The sequence below is a fragment of the Ambystoma mexicanum genome, chromosome 1p (genome assembly GCF_040938575.1).
Source record: "Ambystoma mexicanum isolate Mex_15411 chromosome 1p, UKY_AmexF1_1, whole genome shotgun sequence".
NCBI lineage: Eukaryota > Metazoa > Chordata > Amphibia > Caudata > Ambystomatidae > Ambystoma > Ambystoma mexicanum.
This window is the reverse complement of record NC_090921.1, coordinates 374,005,325-374,017,862: the sequence shown is the minus strand read 5'-3', so window position 1 is coordinate 374,017,862 and position 12,538 is coordinate 374,005,325. Positions and strand designations below refer to the sequence as shown.

At 46.5% G+C, this 12,538-nt stretch overlaps 1 protein-coding gene across 2 annotated transcripts in view; it reads right to left on the bottom strand.

The window, feature by feature from the left end:
* SUGP1 (SURP and G-patch domain containing 1) overlaps window positions 1-12,538 on the bottom strand; it is a 786,467-nt gene that overhangs the window by 7,480 nt on the left and 766,449 nt on the right. The window lies entirely within an intron of this gene.

Below are 12,538 nucleotides of genomic sequence, written 5' to 3'. Positions count from 1 at the left end.
ATCAATTTTTAAATAAGCGTTCTTTAAAAAAGGGCAAGATATGCAACAATCAAATATACTTTAAAATACTTTCAGAATCAGCACAAGTTAGTCGATACTCTTTGGATATGCTTTTTACTCTCCCTACACCCAGAGGTGACTTCATTCACAAGGACAGTAATGGCATTTATCTTTTTTTTTGTATATGGTTTACAGAGAAACCTTTACAAAAAAGTTAAAGAAAAAAAAAACATTCATTACATCTAAATTTAAAATATACATACATAAAAAAAACATCCAATTTCCAGATAAGGGACAAATTTAAAGGATTCAGTGCAAAATACAGTTCAACATTAAATTTCGACATTACATTTCCGACATTTAAAATGTGAAGTTTTAAAATAGACAATAAGCCTTCAGGAATTGAAAATTTCATATAGTCGAGCATAATTATAGGAGGGGGGCGTATAGTTCTAGAGCTTTAATAAAACCCGCCACAGCAACTCCATCCTTAATATTAGTAATAGAGAGACACTGACCAGATCAGATTGTTCGCCCCCATTTGGCCCATTACATTCAATCTAGTTAAATATTTGTCCCATAAAAATGTCAGAGCAGTACAGTCTAAAAAAAGATGCCGAGAGGTTTCAATCACGCCTGCAGTTTTACAAAAGCGAAAGATAGGGTTTAAAACAGAAAAATCCTTCCTTTTATGTAGGACTTCACGGGTGGGAAGGAGATTCCATCTGAGTTTAATGAGAAGAGAACGATAATATCCATTTGGAAATTTGAGTCAGAATAAAAAGACAACAGACCTCTTTTCTTATGGTCGAATTGTAGGTCTCTCAGAGAGGGATAAGAATGCAATTTTTCAATGGTGTTACTCCAATCATGACTGAAAAGACACTCCTTAACCTTGTTGGGATTCGTTAATAGAGCGTCCCCATCAGTGGAAATATCCGACAGGGTCTTGTCACAGAGATCGCTGAATGCGTTAAGATATAAATTACGGACCCGAGGTCCCTGAGAAAATATCGTGTGACCCACATCAGCACATCAGCATAGAGGGTATCGGGTTTAGGAGAGAGCAGAGCTGAGAAAAGAGAAAGGACCCTCCAGAGAATCCTGGCTCGCAGTGAGACTAGCCCTAGATCGTACCTAATGGCCACTATTGGAATGGAATTCGGCAGTTTCAAAATTTTCCTCCAGTAGATACCCTCAAGAGAGTCCCAGAAAGTCAAAAGTGCCGAATAGTGAAGTTCCATTCCATAAAGTAGCTTTGGAGTAACCTTACCCTTAAAAGAGTCCACTACAGGCTTGAGGGAGAACATGCAGTATTTATTGTCTAGTCTAATGGATTGGGAGATGAGTGGGAGCAGTTTATGTCTAAGAAATCGTTCAATTGCCGAGGGTTGGGCCAGAATCAAAAAGCCGAGATAGACGTTTTTATGTGCTCTGATGATATTTTCACCACCTAATTTTCCATACTTTGTTGTTGTTCCCCATTCTCCCCTTTGAGAAGACCATAGTACGGGTGTTGCTCGGGTTAATCTTCAGCCCTTTGAGGATGACGTAGTCTTCAAATTTGCAAATGAGCCTCTGCAGGAGGAGAAGAAAATCATCAGCATAGGCCAACCATGAGAGCCTCATGTCCCCCAATTTAGCACTCACCATGCCTGTATTTCCCAGAAAGCCATCCACATCAGCCATATAGAGAATAAAAAGACAGGGAGCTAATGAGCAACCCTGTCTCACCCCAATACGGGTCCTTATCCTTCTAGAGAGAGTTCCTGCCAAATCAAGCCTGATATGGACCCCTGAGTTTTCATACATTGCCATAATAAGAGTTAAAAGACCTGCCGGAATGCCCCATTTGGTTAGTTTTTCCCATAATCTTGACCTGATAACCAAATCGAAGGCATTTGACAGGTCGATAGACGCAACGTAAAGGGAACCATCATATTTACCCCAGGAAGAACTTTGCAGGGCACTAATAATAAGACCATTAAGATTGGTTGAATGGCCTGCCCTAAAACCGGTTTGTTGTTTGGGGAGAATATGGTTTTCCTTAATCCAAATGTTAAGGTGGGAAAGCAGCATAGAAGCAAAAAGCTTACAGTCCGCATCAATAAGCGAAATAGGTCTATAATTTTTGACCAAAGTACGCAGACCTCTTTTAAAAATTGGAACAATATGAGCGGTTTGCCAACTAATAGGTAATTTCCCAGATTTAACGACATCTTGAAAAAGCAGGGAGAGGAGGTTGGCCGAGAGATCTGGCTCAGCTTTAAATGTATTATTAGTAAGGCCATTGGGCCCCGGAGCCCTAGATTTCTTGGCTTTAGAGAAGTCCTAGAACTATCTCAGAATCAATTACAGGTTTCCAAAAGTCCTTAGAGGGGTTGTTCCCCAAAAGGCAATCTAATCCCTCACCCTCTTTATCAAATAATTCGGTATAATGCTCTACCCATTGAACCTCTGGGATGGCATTCAGCTGGTCAGCCTCCGCCACACCGTCTAGGCTAGACAAGGTAACGCAGAATGCCCTCAGATATCGTTTTATTAGCACTGCAAGCATATGCTCTGTTTCATTTTGTAGTATAGTAGCTTATCTTGACTTACAGTAATTTTTATATTTTTGGCGGATAGTTTTAATTTTTGTTTTTTATCAACCCAATCAATATCTAGGGCTTGTACACCTCTAATAAGTTTCCGAGTGAGACCCTTTACATTGGCCAATTCTTGATCAAATCTATGAGGATGAGATATTTTAAAAACACCCTTCCTAAGCTGGCCATGAATACTACAGTGAAGAGCATTAAGAAAACTATTGAAATGAGCTGTATTGAAAACTGCCAATTTCCAGGAAAAAGAGGTATGGTTAAAGGAAGAAATCAGTTTACGGTTAAGTACACTGATATTAAGAGGTGACCAAAGTACCCCTTTCCCTTGTCCCACAGTTTCGAGATGGCTAGGACCCCCCGTGGGCAAAAACTTAATGGGAAAAGGACAGAGAAACGAAACCCGGAGGATACCATGGTCACTCCATGGATTGAAAGAGACCTCGACATTGGACGAGAAAGGAGTAAGGGAATGATCTACAAAGACATAGTCTAAGGTAGATGTTGATGAAGATCTGCGCCATGTGGGACAAGGTAAGTTAATGGTGTCATAGTAGCCGTTAAGACAAGTTAAACCAACCGAATCCAAAGCGAAATTCCAACGACGACCCCGTGCGTATTTAAGGCCTAGACGAAGATCATCCTCCATAGCCAGTCCCAAGTCATCGTATTTGGATTCGGAAGAAAGAGAGCAATCAGAGTTGAGATCACCTGCCAAAATTAATTTACCCCTGGGGTACAGAGATCTCCAGGAAAGAAACATGTCCGTTAACCTTTACAGAAACGGCTCAAGAGCAGATATTCCCTTGTGCCAATATACATTAATCAAGAGTAGAGTGACCGTTAGATCAAGGGAGGACACCTCCAGGGCCAAGATGCCAAAAGGCGTATCCAAAAGGACCTTAGTCCTAAAACCAAAAGAGGTTCTAATTCCTATGAGAAGACCCCCAGGAGGCCTCCCTCCCAGACAGGGTTTAGCATTTTGAGAAAAAATATCAAACCCATTGCAGAAAAAAACAGTGTGAAGCCCTAATCAGAGTTACAGTATCCAGATTTGTGAAGAGATGAGAATTACCTCTGGAATTCCAAGATAGAAACACAAAGCTATTCATGGAAAGAGCCTTGGGAGAGAGATCCGAATGAAACGAAAGGTACTCATTTCCACAGACCTGCAGTAACCTGTGGCCAGTTTCGGAAGTTTCCATTTGATCTGGGCGTAAATTGCCTCCGTTGGGACTGTGAAGATCTTTCCGGATGATATACCATAGTGAGATTGCCCCTATAGTCTGCACCCCCTCTGTTATTACTGGGGAACTGAGTGGAGTCTAGTAGGTTTACTTCGAAACCAAGTTGCTTTAACCCTTCCCTATGCCCCATGATCAATTCCAGGACCACTCTTGATTTAAGAATGATATTACTCACATCTACCCGACCCTGAATAGGGGAAAAAGAATACTATCCATGTCATAACTAGAGATGAGTGAGAGCGAAGGAAGTTGATGGAAAATCTTTAGGATATTGCCACAATTAAGACACATTGGCAGGTCTTGGCCCCAGAGACTGGTGAGCTGTAGAATATCACGAGGAACTTTCGCTTCTGATGAATAAGGTAGAGAATCGGTGATCTTTTGAGTGAACTAGAGAGTCAGCCTCCAAGTCCGTGCCCCTTGCACCTCTTAATATAGTCCTATTTTGAATTGCGTTTGGACCCACAGGAGATCTTTCACTTGATTTGAAAGAATTACTATAATGGACAAAATCGGGCCCAGAGGGGACACACCTCCACAGCCCATAATAGGGCCAACATTAGGCATACTTGAATGAGCAGAGTTGAGAGATAGGAGCAAAAGGACCCCCCACTGATCGAGCTCCCATATCACGGTCCCTCGTTGTTGGCTCGGTGTTGACAGGATGACCCTCAATAACAGAAGAGAAAGGGGGTCCAGAGATGGAGGAGGGGTAGAAGGAGCCCCATCCTGAGATGGACTTCTAATTGACTTGGGCAATGCCCCGCTGGCAGTTTTAGGGACCAGTAGCGCCTGGAATAGATGTTTAACCATATCAATATTGACCAGGTTTGCTGTGATCGATGATAAAGTGGTCTCTGAGTTACTCAGATCTATCCCAGGTTTGGAATTAGATGGAATAGTTGGTAGATCTACAACTGAGGAGGAATCCTTCGCCTTGACAGTAGTATTGGTGGTTAGCTCAACTGAAGCGTTGGTGGGAATCGGCTATGGTAAAGTTGGAACTGTTGTCAAAGAGCTAGAAACCGCAGTGTCCACAACCCCCTCAGTGATGGGCCCCACTACTAGAGGGGCAATATTGGTGATCGGAGGGCCATCCACCAAAGCGTCCGGTAAACCAGATAGAACTAATGTAGTAGGAAATTAATCGGCTGTAGCCGAAGTGGCCACCATATTGGAAATAGGGGTCACAGAAACCACTGGTTCCACTGCAGATTCTTTGCAGATTCTGAGGTTGCATAAAGGAAAGGTTAAGGGAAGGAAAAAGGTTAGACAGGTTCTCAGAGCATGTGAGCACTTAAATCTTCCAATGAAGTCTAGACAAAAACCTTTCCCAGCAATAACAGTTTAAAACCAATTTATTACCCATGAAGGACAGTAAATATCAAAAGTCAAATGGACTGGACTGCAGGGAGCCAGGACATCCAAAGTCAATTGGAGCACAGTCTATGGAGCTGAGGCACTTCTTAGATAACAGTCTTGCACAAAGTTAGAGTGTTTGTTGAAGAAAAATCACTGTAGGGTCACAAGCTGTTACACTTGTGAAGGGTAGAACTGAAAACAACTCTAGCAAAGTAGCTACTGCAAGTCTCAATTGAGAAGAGAAAATCTAAAGACACAGAGGTAAGTCAGAACAGTACCTTTGGTTAGAAGAAGAGTGATCCAGCTGGCTTCCGTCTGGTTGCAGCGATGCAAATCCTGGGTTCTTGGGCCTCAGTCGTGGGGACAAGAGGGAGGACGTCTGGAGGACACCTGTGGCAGCAATTCGGAGGCCGGTGGCAGCTACAGGCTCTTTTCAGATCAGCAGGACTTTGCAGATTCAGCGGTCAGTAAACGGCACCACTGTGGATCTTGGACACCGGTTGGGCTTCCTTCACCCCTCGAGTCCTGCACTCTGGTGAGGGGACTCGCGCTCAGGTACTTAAGCTCACTGTCATTTAGCTGTGTTCTTCTCAGTTGGGATATCATTAGCTTACCTTAGAGTTGATTTCAACTGCTTTTCACAGGCTTCACAGCATGTGACCCTACAAGTGATTTCTATAAGACATGCATTACTTACCGTAAAACCATTTCTGATGATTGTATCTGCTTAGATTCACATGCTGTGCATATGGTCCGACATCCAGTGGTAACCGCGGAGTATTGCATCTTGTCATTTGGGGACCGAAAGGGGACGTCGGCATAGGCGTGTCTGAAACACTATCCCTATCATGACTTGTGTAGTACCCAAAATCCCTCACGCGCCGAGGTCCCTCCGATTGTATTTTTTCTGCCATGAGGGAGCCCAAGGCTATAGTGAGTGAGTAGAAAGTATTAAGAAGTCTATGTTCCTTCCACCCCGAGCGGGGAGGCAGGGAGGGCGCATGTGAATGTAAGCAGATACAATCATCAGAAATGCTTTTACGGTAAGTAATGCATGTCTTCTGATGCTTGTTAATCTGCTTAGAATCACATGCTGTGCATAGACTAGCGAGCATACCCGGAGTTGGACGTGGGTTGTGAGAAGGAACAGTAGAAAAAAGATGTCTTAGTACTCCTTGTCCCACCTGAGAATCAGCCCTAGAATGAGTGTCTAGGCAATAGTGTTTTGTAAAGGTGTGTACAGAACTCCAGGTTGCCGCTTTGCAAATGGACTCTAGGGGAACATTTGCAATGAATGCTATGGATGCCCCAGTGCCTCGAGTAGAATGTGCTCTAGGCTTGAAGGGCAGTTCTCTCTTTGCAAGAGTGTAACATAGTGTGATGCATTTGACAATCCACCTTGATACTGCTGATTTAGAGACAGGATCTCCTTCTCTACCAGCTGCCACTGAAACAAAGAATTGTTTAGTTTTCCTCAATGGTTTAGTTCCATCCATGTAGAACATGACTGTCCTGTGCACATCTAGTGTATGAAGGCTTCTATCGGCCATGTTAGTAGGTCTCTGGAAGAACGTGGGTAGTTCGATTGACTGGTTCACATGGAACTTCTAAGTAAATTTTGGCGCAAATCTGGGATGAGTGCGCAGAACTATCTTATCTTTGTGGACTGTAACAAAGGGGTCCAAAACCGAGAGGGCCTGTAGTTTGCTAACTCTTCTGATAGAAGTGATAGCTACTAGAAAGGCTGTCTTGTAAGTCAGGTCTTTCAGACTAGCTTTATGCATAGGCTCAAAAGGGGGTCTCATGAGCCTAGTTAAAACCACATTTAGATCCCCACCCAGGGGCTGGGTGAGTGATGGGGGATACATTCTTTTAACCCCTTCCATAAAGGCTTTAATCACAGGTATTCACCACCACGACACCATCTGCTGTGACGTGGTGTAGGCTGACAACGCCGCTAGGTGAACCTTTAAGGAATTGAAGACTAACCCAGAGTCCAACAGATGGGTTAGATACAACACAATGTGTGAAGGCGAGCAATCGGTGGGATTGACGCCTTTGGAACTGCACCAGATGACAAAACGTTTCCATTTGCTGGCTGGCATAGCAATAACGTGTGTTAGGCTTTCTTGCCTCCCTCAGTATGTCCATGCATCTTTGAGGGAGTTGCAGATGTCCAAACTCTATGACCTCAGGAGCCAGGCTGCTAAATTCAGAGTTTGTGGGCATGGGTGCAGAGTCTCCCCCCTGTCCTGAGACAACATGTTGTACGGGCAGGGCAGCTTGACTGGTGGGGAGAGGGACATTTCCATCAGGTGCGCGAACCAAGGTTGGCGAGCCCACATGGGAGCCACCAGAATCATGGTGATTGGTTCCTGGTGCATCTTGTGCACTATCTTGTTCAGAAGGGGAGTCGGGGGGGGGGGGGGAAGCGTAGACAAATTTTCCAGACCAAGTTATCCAGAGACCGTTCCCCTTGGATCGGTTCTGGGGGTACCTGGAGGCATAATCTTGGCATTGGGCGTTCTCCTGAGTAGCGAACAGGTCGATCTCTGGAAACCCCCATTCTGCGGTGAAGACGTTGGATACATCTTTGCTGAGTACGTCTGCCAGCAGATTGAGTTCCCCTGGAACATGTTGGGATATCAGGAACATCTTGTGTTTGAGAGCCCATATCCAGATGTTTTGGGACAGCTTGGATAGCCCTGGAGAGAGAGTGCCCCCCTGTTTGTTCAGGTAATACATTGCTGTTGTGCTGTCGGTTAGGACCAGCACCGTCTTCCCTTGCAGTTGCTCCTGAAAGGCTTTCAATGCTTTGAACACTGCTAGTAGCTCCAGTAAATTTATATGGTTGGACGCTACCTGAGGGGACCACACTCCGTGCGCTGTCTTTTGAAGCAGGTAAGCCCCTCCACCCCGTGAGAGAGGAGTCTGTCGTGAGAGTGGCTTCCACTGCATGGGTGGTGAGGGTTTTCCCCTTCAAGAGGTTCTCCCTCGACCATCACTGCAGAGAGAGAACGAGGGCTGGCGAGACAACTAACAGATCTTCCTATTCTCCGCTGGCCTGACACCACTGGCTGTTGAGCCACTCTTGCATGGGACGCATGCGCAGCCGCGCGTGGGGAACCAAGTATATGCATGACGCCATCATCCCTAGCAAACGCATAGCTTTGCGTACCGTCACCTCTCGACTGGCTACATACTGAGGAACCTGAGAGCATGTTCTGAACCCTCTCGCTGGAAGGGAAGACTAGACCGTCTTCTGTACGAATAAGAGCCCCCAGGAACTGTTTTACTTGGCTGGGGACTAAGCTGGATTTCTTTTCGTTGATCGAAAATCCCAGGCTGAACATTAGGTCTACTGTCTTTTGGGTGTTCGAAAAACAAACGTCGAACGAGTCCCCCGTGATGAGCCAATCGTCGATGTAAGGGTAAACTGGAACTGAAAGTCTGCGCAGGTGTGCCGCAGCCACTGCCAGGACCTTGGTAAACACCCTTGGCGCCGAGGCTATGCCGAAGGGGAGTACCTTGAACTGGTAGTGTTTGTCCTGAATCACGAACCTTAGGAATTTTCTGTGCGCTGGCAGCATTGAAATATGAAAGTATGCATCTTTCATATCCAATGTTGTCATGAAGTCCCCCTGTTTTAGCAATGGGATCACCTCTTGCAGTGTTACCATGCAAAACTTCTGGGGTTTTATGAACTTGTTCGCTGGGCGCAGGTCTAGAACAGGACGCATGGTGAGATCCTTTTTGGGTACAAGGAAGTACACTGAATAGATACCCTCGTTTACCTGAAGAATCGGGACGGCTTCTATGGCGTCCTTTCCCAGCAGCGCTTCTACCTCTTGGATCAGGATCTGCAGATGTTCCGGTGAAAGGCGTTGATGTTTCGGCAGTCTGAACTGTGGAGGTCGGGCAAATTCCACGCAGTAACCGTGGGCGACCGTCTTTAAGACCCACTGGTCTGAAGTTATCCCCTCCCATGCCTTGAGGAAAGATGTTAATCGCCCCCGACCGGGGAGACACGGGAGGGGACCTGGACTTGGTGGTCATTTCTGACCCGAAGTTGACGCGCCTCTGGAATTGGAGCCTCTGCCTCTATTCTTTCCGCGCTTCTGACCCTTCTGGGGGTAGTAAGTGGGGCTTGCAGCAGGTTGACTTGAGTTGAAGTTGCCCGTGCCGAAATTATTTTGAGCGGTGCAGGCTTGTCCTCGAAAGGACCGCAGAGAATTACTGCCCCTCTGTAAAGAGGGTTTTTGGGAAATCTGGTGCAGCAACTTAATAGTCTTGTGCTCCTCCTTGGCTGTCTCCAACGCATTGTCTACCGCCTTCCCGAAGAGGTTAGCCTCTTCGATGGGTTTGTTGATAATGGATGCCTGGGTCTCAGGCCTGAAGCCCGACGTGCGCAGCGACGCGCGTCTCTTTAGGAGAGTACCCTGTGTGAGAGACCTGCCTGCTGTCTCTGCGGTATCCAGGGTATTCTTTACAACATTCTGATTGGCAAGTTTGCCCTCCGAGACAATGGCGAGAAGCTTGGCTCTGGTTGGTTCCGGAACCTCCTGAAGGCCTTCCTGGAGAAGGTTCCATTGGGCGTCGACGTAGCTTGCCAGTAACGTCGTGTTATTGGCAATGTGGACGGTATAGGCTGCCGCCGACGTAACCCGTTTGCCTAAGGCATACAACCTTTTGGACTCCTTGTCCCGTGACTCTCCCGTGGCAAGAGGAACCCCTGCTCTCTTGCGAGTGTTGGTCACCACCAGCGAGTCTGGGATTGCGTGTCCTTCGATATAAAGCGGGTCGGTGGGGGAGGGCCGGAAAAGTTTTGACCCTTGGGTTCACAGCCCTAGTCTGTGCGGGTGTGAGTAAGGAAGGGGCCAGCCGTCTCTTTACAGAGCTCAAGAGAGGGATAGACTGGCTTGCCGGAGGCTTTTCATTAATAATGTCCTCCGCGAAATCTTGTTAGGGCAAGTCTTCAAGCGTGGCAATTTTAAAGAATTCCGTTGCTTTTTTCAACATGTTGTTGAAAGCCATTTGATCATCCACTGAGACGCTTGTCGAATCGGGGTGGATGGGGGAGAGTCGAGGCAAACGATATCAGAATTGTGATCATCCTGCTGGGTGTCCTCCCAGTTGTCTGTTGCCCCTTGATCTTCCCCATAGTTGTCCAGAAAAGAAGCCCCCTCTTCTTCTGTATAGATGTCTCTATACGTGTCCATCTGGACATCTTCTTGATAGTCAACTTGGTGTTGGGCATCTTGTGTTTGAGGGTTAGGGTCTACCCGAGCTCTTTTCAGCGGAGGTTGATCAGAAGCCCTGAAAAACTGCTCCAGCCGATCCATACACCCCTTGAATTGCTCCGTGGTCCACTTGGATGACCCAAATGGACCTAGCTGAGTAGGAACCGGGTTCTCCGCCCTAAGGCGTTGAGAGGATCTCCTCAGGGTGCTTCACCTGGCTTTCTTCGTAAGAGTCTTCGGGATTGTCTTCCAAATCCGTGGAAAACTTTTCGGCGGATTGGCCCATAACTGTGGGTGGAACCGGTACTAGGCCCACCGCCGTAGCAATCCTATTGATGCTCTTAGGGATAGTCACCGAATCTTCGGGAGACAACGCCTCCGATGATGTGTCGGCAGTGAAAATGTCTTCCGCGGCTCCAGGAGGGCCAGCGGATGGCTTCTCGGGTAGAGGCCTACTCGCAGTTTTCGGGACTGTACGGGCCTTGGAACCCATCAAAGTTTCTTGTTCAGAAACTTCGGCGTGTGCAGTTTGAGGAGTAGCGCCCTTGTTATGTTTGTTATGCCCAGTCGTCATGCGCTGCTGCGGATGCGGGGAAGGCGGATCAGATCGATCCGATGGCGCTTTTGCCTTCTTCGACGAAGTCGTCGAGGAGGGCGCTTGGGTTGTGTGCTTTTTGCGGTGCGATTGTACGCCCATGTCACCGGGTGTGGTCCCTGTAGCAAGACCGGAGTCGAGCCTGGAAGGGTCGGGGACGGGCGTGGCGGCTCTAGAATAGTCCGCCTCAAGGTCTATAACGTCCGCTTTGAACGTTTGGTCATCCGATGTACCCAGTCACTTTCGGCTGGTGTCGTGGTAGGGGAGGGAGGCTCCACGCGTGACATTCCGTACACGGCTCACCGCTTCAACCGGCGCTCATTAAGGGTTTAAGGAGTTTACACGCCGAACACTGCTTCTCGTCGTGCTCTAGGGGGAGACAAGCGTTAAACGTGTGCTTGTCTTTCCACGGATATCCGACCCTACACACAGGGCAGAATCTAAATGGAGTCCTTTCCATAGCAGAAGGGAAGGGTAACCAGACCAAAAAGGAAAGCAGTGGAAAAGAGGAAAGACAAAGCAGTATGGCAAACCCTGAGCCCACTCTCCCTATTGTGTAGGCCGGCCAGAAGGCCCGACCACGTGGAAGTCTGAACACCAGATCTTAGGCGCCGGAACCCACAGCCGTAGACGATTCCCCCGTAGTCTTTGAAGATGTTCTTGATGGGCAAAGTGACTTAACGGGGATAAAACCGACAATTCGGTAAGATAAACAATGTCTCATGAAGAGCTCCGCTATAGGGTGACCAGTTATCTGGGCGGAAAAAAACAATCTGAGGAACCTCGGCGCATGAGGGATTTTGGGTACTACACATGTCACGATAGGGATAGTGTTTCAGACACGCCTCTGCCGACGTCCCCTTTCGGTCCCCGAAAGACAAGATGCAATACTCTGCGGTTACCACTGGATGTCGGACCATATGCACAGCATGTGAATCTAAGCAGATTAACAAGCATCAGAAACTCTAACTTTGTGCAAAGCTTTTTATGAAAGAAGTGCCTCAGTTCCATAGACTGTGTTCCAACTGACTTTGGCTGTCCTGGTTCCCTGCAGACTTCTAGTCCATTGACTTTGATATTTCTGTCCCTCGTAGGTGGTAACTGGTTTTAGATGGTTATTGCTGGGAAAGTCTGGTCTAGATCTCATTGAAAGGTTTAAGTGTCCTCACCTATACTGAGATCCTGGTTAACCTTTTTTCCTTCCTAAAACCTTTCCTTTCTGCAACCTCAGAATCTGCAAAGTGTATTCAGTGTGATATATAAAATACCATTATTGTCCTTGTGAATGAAGTTACCTCAGGGTGTAGGAAGTGTGTAAAAGCATATCTAAAGAGTATCCACTAAACTGGAGCTAATCCTGAAGTATTTTAAAGTACATTTACCTTGTTACATAAATTGCCTTTTTAACAAATGCTTGATGTTAACTAAATAAATTATTTATAACTGAAACCTTGAGTGTAAGTGTTACTTGGTTACCTGTATTTACGAATTTCA